The following is a 9640-nucleotide window of genomic DNA, read 5'->3' on the forward strand; positions in this document are numbered from 1 at the left end:
ATACATACATACTATGTACAATACATTTACAGATGTATAACTCTAACATCAAAGATGGATTAAGAAGTACTAATGATTGTGTCAATTTTTTTCGAAAAATGTATAAAATCGGCTTATATCCGGTGTTCTGGATTAGGGTATCTTTGTAATTTAGATGAACAATCTTTATATGATATAAATTATTTGAAAATATGTTTTTAACATACGTATGTACATATCTCCACTGTGATTTAGTTTCAAATATCTCCTTTTATAAGTATATTAGTCAATTTGGTAAATACATTTCTCTGCAAGGGACCAGAATTTTTCTGCTGAAAACTAAAATTTGTTAAATATTTTTATAGATATCTGTTAAATATCTTTAGAATCGGTTTCGCCCGTTTTCTAGTTTTCCCTACTTTTTGTTATCTTTTAAATTATTTTATTAACGGATTACCATTGTAACGGCATTTTCTTACTTTACGCCTAAACTTATGCTATGTTTTGTGTGAATATTAAGCAGTGTTTTAATTGGTTATTTGGGAAGTGCTGCCAAGTTCGAAACAAATAGTTCAGACACATGGGAAGAGGTTTCAGTAAGGTGACCAGTTTATTAATTTTTGATAGGGAACAGTTTATGATATATATTGTGCTCAAAGAAAACTTTTGTGGGAGGGCGTAGTTTAGAGTGATGAGATGGGTTCAAACTGGTACGACTGAAAGAGTTAAATGTCTGACAAGTTGTATTAAGTAAAAATTTCACGATGGTTTGTGAGGTTTGAACCCGTTTAAGGGAAACAGGACTCAACAATTTCAAGATAGGCTTTTACTATTGTCGCAACTCATAGTCTCAGCTCAGTGTGAAAGGAGTTCCCGATTGTGTTATAAAGGGAGAGAAAATAATTAACTCAATTGGCCCAGGGATAGCTATATTTTTTGTATGAAAAACTGAAAAAGAAAAATTTCTCTATATTATTATAAATCTTATTAGCTTACTGTTATTTTCAAATGTTTTCAGTACTTATGTTCAAGGTACGTCATATTACATAATTATAACATAACAACCACCAGCTTTAAAAATTTATTGATACCTTCGTAATTTAACCGAATCCTTAATTTATAAAGCCAAAAGAAATCTGGCTTAAGGACATGTGTTTCAATTTTATTAATAAGTATTAGTTACTAGCGTTTATCCCATATCTCTCTATGAAAGAGTTCAAGTACATATCCTCCGGAGATTTAAAAGTATCTGTATATGTACCTTATTCATTACCTGCATGAGTTACATAATAAAAGGATTCAAATCATTCATTGCAGCTCGACGATCATTTCTATTGTTTGCGCATTTTCGTTAATTTTTTATTATGCCCTTTGACACATACATAAGAATACGTGACTAGTATGGGCCCATTTTGTAATACACACATACATACATATTGTACATTGTATGTATGAAAACAATAGCATTGTTCCAATCGCATTGATATTTATTTACATTGTGTTTATCGAAAGCGAAGGAGAGGGGGATTTCGGGTCACGAAAAATTAATAAAATACTATAAAGGATTCACGTATGTATTTGATTTATACATACATGTGTAAATTATATACAGTTTTGTTCTCGTTGAAAGAATTATCTTCAAAATCTTTTTTTTTTGCTTTTCATATCTAGTATATCGAAAAATATATACCTTTAAAATTTGATAATTCCTCAATATCATTTGTTTCACCTACGAAATGAGTTGATTTCATTCTTTTCGCGGACATCGAGACCAAACTAGAACTCTCAGTGCCTTTTCACATCGGTCAATTTTCTATTTTGATCTTTATTGTTCACCTTTGAATATACATATATGTACATTTGAAATACAGAGAGAATCCTTTCCGGACAATGGTAACTCTGTGTATCAAAAATGGGTTGATTTGGGTCAACACTTCCCTTAGCCCCATATATGTGAGTTATCTCAAAGAAAATTACTGAGCGTCTTACTCATAACAGCGTAGCTTTGTGCTTAGAATATATAAAATTGGACGAAAACTTGACCTGGCCTCCATATATTTAATATTAGGATTTTCGAACATCCGGCTGACTTTACTCCATATGATTACTTTTTTATGGTATGTTAATAATATGTGGTATTGGTAAAAATAGATAAAATCGTGTCGATACTTCTCCAACTCCTTTGTTTTACTTATAATGATTTTCGTTATTATACTCTTGCAACCAGTTGGTACAGAGTATTATACCACAGCTTTGTTCACCTAACGGTTGTACGTATCCCCTAAAACTAATCGAGATAGAAATAGGTTTATATACATATACATATATAAATGATCAGGATGACGAGAAAAGTTGAAATCCGGTTGACTGTCTGTCTGTCCGTCCGTCCGTGAAAGATGTAAGTTTAGTAAAAATTGAGATATCTTGATGAATCTTGGTATGTAGGTTTCTTAGCACAAAAAAATTTCGAGTTTGTAGATGGGCGTAATCGGACCACTGCCACGCCCACAAATCGCCATTAAACGAAAACATATAAACTGTATATATTATAAGTGCTATAACTAAGCATTAAATTAAGAATTGGTGCTGAAGAATCGACGATTATCAGTCAGAGGTCTTACTGACATCGTTGAAATATCGGAAAGATCAGTGATAACCATTTTGAAAGATTACTTCGGCCCAAGGAAAGTGAAAGCTCGATTGTTTCCAAAATAACACAATTTTTTCGAAAAATAGCGTCGTGTTAACTTCTGTGACAATTCTTTCTCCGAATCAGAATGTTGTAAAATGTATCACTCCTCACGATGAGTCTTGGATCTATGTATGCTCATGACCCGGAAACAGATGATGAATTGGCCGAATATCGTGGCAATTGTGAGCCGAAGTCGAAAAAATCACTTCAAATTAAGTTCAAAATCAAGGTTATGTTGACGGGTTTCTTCGATTATCGTGTGTTGCATTCCGAATTCCTTTCGACCGGCCAAACTGCCGAAGATATAAAGCTGTAATTTTGTACAGAAGATCCCAGTTGCAAGGGGCACCTGTGGGCAAATGCCCCGCCCTCTAACAAGTTTAATGTACATACCTCCTAAACCACTTAAGCTACAACAACCAAATTTGCTTAATACAAATCTTATAAGAACTTCTACCGACAGTGTAAAAATAGATGGAATTGGTGAATAACTCCGCTCACTCCCCATATAACGGTACCGTTAAAAACTACTAAAAGCGCAATAAATTGATGACTAAATACGCTAGAGATATTAAATTTAATCACCGAGATGAGAGATGAATGATAGTTGGTGTTAAAATTGGACGATTGGCGTGGCACCGCCCACTTTTGGGTGAAATTCCATATCTCGGGACCTAACCAACCGCTTTCGACAAAATTTAGTACGTGGCATTCTCTTCACATTCATGTGTCAGATTGTGAAAATGGACCAAATCGGACTACAACCACGCCTACTTCCCATATAGCACTATTTTAAATTCCACTTGACTCGTTCAGTTTCTAGTACACAAATCAAGAAGCAATTAATATAACGAGATAGAACTTTGCACGAATAATGTCTTTAGTGTGTGCCATCTTATGACCAAAAATTGTTTACATCCAATAAAAACTGTTCAAGCCCCTAGGTACCGAATATTTAGACCCCGGTACCTATAGTTGACTTTTGATCCCCTTAGCCCCCATATATCTAATATAAAGATTTTCGAACTTCCGGGTGACTTTGTGCCGCATATATAGGCCAATATGTGAGTTATCACAATGAAAATAAGAGAGTGTGTTTTATTAATAACGGTGTATCTTTGTGCCAAAAATAGATAAATTTGTGCGAAAACTTGGCCTAGTTCCTGTATAACTAATATCAGAATTTTCCTAAAATACGGACGACATAACGTTGTCTGTCGACTGTTGCGTTTATCCACTCTTTGGAGTGGGTTCACGTGTGCAGTCCACTCGGATGACTCTCCATTGGACTTCGAAGTAAAATGATACATCTATTGTTACACCTCGACGCAAAAATTCAATTTTATTATGTCTGTACACTTCTCCAAAATCGTGATGGTTTTTGGTCAAAAGTGAGCTTGCGCGGCATTCACAGAGCTTCTCATACCCAAATATTCGTGAATGATATGATATCTCAAAAACTAAGAGACTAGACTAGACATATATGCAGACAGACAGACGGACATGGCTAAATTGGCTCAGCTCGTCACGCTGATCATTTATAATTACTTGAGCATATATATCCTTTTTAAAGAAAATTATTCCAAAAAATAAATGTTTTACTCTATAGACCCATATTCGGATACATATCCGTATAACAGTGACTTTTCCTCTATTTTAGTTAGTCATATTTATTTTAGAACTCATATAGCATTTTAGAACAAACAATCTGTTGTTGTTGTAGCAGCAGAACTCTGCCGAGTTGACAGTCCTTGACCGGATAAAAAACCCGGATCCGTTCCGGTTAGGTAGACCCGACAGTCGTGGGAACGGTCAGAATCTCTCGTGGTCTTAGTTGCCGGAAAGCCGAATATAGTTTTCAGAGTCTCTCACTCCAAGTGAATTTTAGTTCTTGTTGGACAGGATGTCAAAAAATAATGACTTAAAATTGGAGATTTCTTTCAAACTAAATTTTCGAAACAATCTTTATTGCTCCTTATATATGTATGTGTGTACATATGTACATATGTTACACATGACTAGCTACATAGCTATCGTAGGGGTATATCAAATGTTACGCTGATTTTTTTGCCGCCTGCGCAACAATTAATAAAGCGTTAAAAATCAGTGCAGCAGGTCCTTGTTGCTGGCTTTCTTAATTTTTTTTTACAGATTTTTGTCAATTTAGTTTCAATTTTTTTTTGTTATAATGATTTCCTTTCAATACATTTCCTCCCCGATGTCGACCTCCTTGAATGCCCAGACTTGTAGCAGTTGTAGTTGTTGTTGCTTGCTCATGAAGAAAAGAAAGTGGCAACCGTGGGAACGGCAACGTGTGCAACAAACCATTAGAGAGCGCAAATGGAACGGTGACGCAGATGCACATGTGCAGCCACTCAAAAGCAACAACAGCAAAAACGCACACACCGCATCAGAGCAACAACAACAATCAATAAAAGCAAATTCCAAAATTAGGAAAGAAAAAAAATGTTTGTAAAAAAACACACGGTAGAAGATATCCATGCGATCGCTGGTAATTGCTGCGCCCGCGCACAGATTATGAACGATCGATTTAGGGGTTGGAGCTACGTTACCCAATATTTATGACTGCCGTTTTATATGGATCAACATTATAGCTTGGAGTGGCCAAACATATACACGCAAAAATAAATGTCTGTCGGTTGCACCAGCTTCAAGTAACCATTAACAACAGCAAAAGCAACAGCGTTGATGACGTTGGATCGTCGCGTTGTTGTTGTGATTTCGGTAATTTTTTTCTCTCGTCTGCGGCGTTTAATTTGTTGAATGGTTTCAAATTTCATTGGAAAAAATGTCGAAAACTAGTGATTCGACTCAACGCCGTGTTTCCAAGAGGATGTAAAGGTATTGTGTCAGCCGTACATCCTTTGAGGCAATACTTTGGTGCGCATACCGCATATGACTTAAAAGTATATACACTGGTGGTCAAAACAAAATTTATGAAACAGAATTTTTTCCTAATAATTACTATTATCAAAGTACATATATTTCGGCCAATTAGACCTGATTAAACTCAAATGTTGGAAAAGTCCAAAATTGACTTATGATTTTTTAAATAAATGGGTTCAGTTAGAGAAGTTCTTGACTAAGAAGGTGTTTGCGTAGCATAATTAGAATGATCCCATTTAGTTGTAATATGCACGGTTTAGTTCGATACCTTTTTGCCAATTGAAGTTTCTTTCATAATGACACTCTTATAGAAACTCTCGAGGTAAAAACCTCGAGCAATTGATTTTCACAAGCTTCGAAGATGAATTTTTCACCAGAAAAATAATAAAAAACAAGAAAAAACGTTAACTTCGGTTGCACCGAAGCTAAATACCCTTCACAGGTGCATTTCTGTTAGTAACTATGTGTTCAGTTTGTATGGAAGCTATATGCTATAGTCAACCGATCTGATCAATTTCTTCGGAGATTAAATTGTTGCTTTAGGAAATAATATATACCAAATTTCGTGAATATATCTTGTCAAATGTGAAAGTTTTCCATACAAGCATTTGATTCCGATCGTTCAGTTTGTATGGCAGCTATATGTTATAGTGGTCCGATATCGGCCGTTCCGACAAATGAGCAGCTTCTTGAAGAGAAAATGACGTTTGCAAAATTTCAAAACGATATCTTAAAAACTGAGGGACTAGTTCGTATATACATATACAGATAGACAGACGGACGGACAGACAGACGGACATGGCTAAATCGACTCAGCTCGACATACTGATCATTTATATATATATGTACTTTACAGGGCCTCCGACGATTCCTTCTGGGTGTTACAAACTTCGTGACAAACTTAATATACCCTGTTCAGGGTATAAAAATCAGCAGGAGAGTAACAAACAAGCCTAACGGAGTTTCTGGCGTGCCAATATCGAGGTGTGTGGTCTGGCATTGTCATAATGGAACACGATTCCTCTCCAGTTAGCCAAAGCTTGTCGCTTCTGGGCGATTGCTTTCTTCAGACGGTTCAATTGCTGACAGCACTGATTTTAACTAAGAGCTTGAGCCTAGGAAGCAGCACATTCTAAATGACTTGCGGCCAATCTCACCAAATATGTAGTGGAAGCTTCTGAATGAGCTCCAGAAATGGATCGATGTTGTTGCGATTCGGCAGGGATTCGCAAATGGAAATTCTACGAGTTTTTTTGCATTAAATCGAGTGACACAACGTATGGGTTGGAGTTTCTTTTTGTATCTGGTCCGGTCTGACTAGACGATTCCCTTTATTTTAACGATATTTTACAAAGTTGGCTTCCCAGACATCAAGATTACTACAACGGTATTGTCGCAAAAAAAAAAATGTTTGGTGCCGAAATGTTCATAATGTTGGAAAAGGCTTTCTGTGAAATTTTTTTTGGCACAAGTGAGTGGTTTTGATTGGTACAAATTATTCAAAAGGGGTCGAGAACGCCTTGAAGACGAACCACGTCCAGGACGGCCATCAACATCAACTCATGATCAACACGTAAATAAAATGAAGGTATTGCTGCTTGAGAATCGAAAATTAACAGTCAGAGATCTTACGGTCATCGTTGGAATATCGGAAGGATCGGTGAAAACCATTTTGAAAGATCATTTCGCCCCAAGAAAAGTGAAAGCTCGATTGTTTCCAAAATGACACAATTTTTTCGAAAAACAACGTCGCGTTAACGTCTGTGACAATATTTTCTGACTACCAGAAGGTTATGAAAAGTATTATTCTACACGTTGAGTCTTGGATCTTTGCTTACGACCCGGAAACAGACGATCAATCGGGCGAATCGTGGCAAAGGTGAGCTGAAGCCGAAAAAATCAAGTCAAAGCAGGTTAAAATTCAAGGTTATGTTGACAATTTTCTTCGATTATCGAGGTGTGGTGCATTCCGAATTTCTTTCGACCGGCCAAACTGTCGAACGTGAAGCCATTCGTGAAAAGCGGCCGGAATTATGGGCCGACAACTCTTGGTTTTTGTTTCGAGGATTGGAAAACACGTTGGCACAAGTGTATTGGGGCCAAGGGGGACTTTTTTGTAGGGGAAGACATAGATTTTGAACAATAAATTAAGAATTTTAAAATTAAAACAAAGTCTTACTATATTTTACTCATAGTATTAGGCTGCAATTTCGTTATTTTCGATATAATTTTTGAAGGAAATGAGAACTAACAAAAAAAAATTTTTGAAAAGTTACCAAAATGTACTTTAACTGGAAATCATATGTACCCGCTACTGTGCTATACTCGTACAACATCTATGTGTGTCGACACACACATACAACCACTTGTGGTCGGGGTAATCAAGTGAGGCGAGCAGGAATCTCAAGAATGCATGCCTTTTATTGTTAATTGAGTAGGTGCAGCCGCAGCCGCAGCCGCTGGCATCGGAGACAAACGAGCACTAGCGCTAGTGCGCGCAAAGTGAAAAATAAAAAAAGAGATTACAACAAAGTCGTTGCTCGTATACACAGTTACACAGTTACACTTGAACACGCACATCCTTAAATGAGGATAATTTTGTAAGAACAGTCATACCTTTCAGTGCAGCAGCGCTTAATTTATGTATCCCCCCTCGAAGATGCCGCCACACTCCGCTTCTCAACAACACGGGCACATCCGCTCGAATGTTTCTGGCACAATTGCAGTCGTGAAGATTGCTTCCAGGAATATATTTATCAAATGCAATGCTGCAACTATGTTGTACTAGGTGTCGATCATGTGTGTTTGTATGTATATATGCTTTGCTGTTGTAGTATGACGCATTTATATTATTTTTTCTAATTCGTTTTTTAATAAAACATGTAAAGAGTCTTCATAACTGGGGGGATGCAGGAAGTAACAATCATCAATTGTTTCAAATGCTTGTTGTTTATAAAATTTCAACGATTTTATTTTTTATTTATTGTGGGAAACTGTATTTCTGTTGGCAATCACCGAAAGGTGGCATTCATGGCTTTGTGTAGCGTTTCCCATGACTCTGGGGTCGGCCAAAAAAAAATCCGAATTTGCTTTGGGATCCTTTTTATTTTTTTTGTAATAGAAATAATCAGCTCATACCAATAGAAAAGCTAAATAAACAAACCCAAAAACAATCCAGTTCCGAAAAAGGATAAAAAAGTAAAATTTGTTCGTTAGGATCATATTCAAAGTCCACATTCAGATAGATCTTTGTATAAATTGTACGTTAGGTGTCATCCTCCTCACTCATATTTGAAATTGTCTCACAAACTACTCGTTACATATGTATGAAGGTGGTACTAATTGTACTTCGTCTACAAAACCCTAAACCTTTTCAACGTAGGCTCTTTTTAGCTCGATACACTTGATCCATCGATGCTCTAGCTTCTTAAAACGGTTTGAAAAATATTGTTTTCGGGTCAGTAAAGTCTTTTAAGGAAGGAGGAGGAACCGATCGATTAAATTTTTGCCCGTCAAGTAGGTTTTTCCAAGTTTGGAGACAAAAAGAAGTCACAAAGGGCAAAATTTAGAGAATACACTCAATGGGGCAGCAGTTTGTAGTCCACTTAAACAAAACAACCCTTCTTCGTCGTAAGAATCATTTTTTCCGCAATTCTCCTTCCGACTAGCCCAACAATTCGGTATAGTAGCGTCTTGTGACGATTTTGTTTCAGTAGTCGGTGTAAATCGCACCTTTTTTGTAACCCACAAAAAGGTAATTATCATTTTTATGGCAGTCTTCGCCTTTTTTGTGGGATTTTCGCCGAGTGGAGTCCATTGTTTTGACTTTTTCCTTCCAATAATTCGTTATAGTAGCGCCTTGTGATGATTTTGTTCTGGTAGTCGCTGTAAATCGCACCTTTTTTGAGTCCCACTAACAGGTAGCCATCATTTTTACGGTAGTTAGGACAGTCTTCGACTTTTTTGTGGCATGTTCTCCGAGTGGAGTCTATTGTTTTGACTTTTAATAGGTCTCTGGAGTGCAGCTGTGAATCCAAGATTCGACGGCGGTTACGAAATGAC

This window comes from Bactrocera tryoni, chromosome 2 (genome assembly GCF_016617805.1).
Source record: "Bactrocera tryoni isolate S06 chromosome 2, CSIRO_BtryS06_freeze2, whole genome shotgun sequence".
Taxonomy (NCBI): domain Eukaryota; kingdom Metazoa; phylum Arthropoda; class Insecta; order Diptera; family Tephritidae; genus Bactrocera; species Bactrocera tryoni.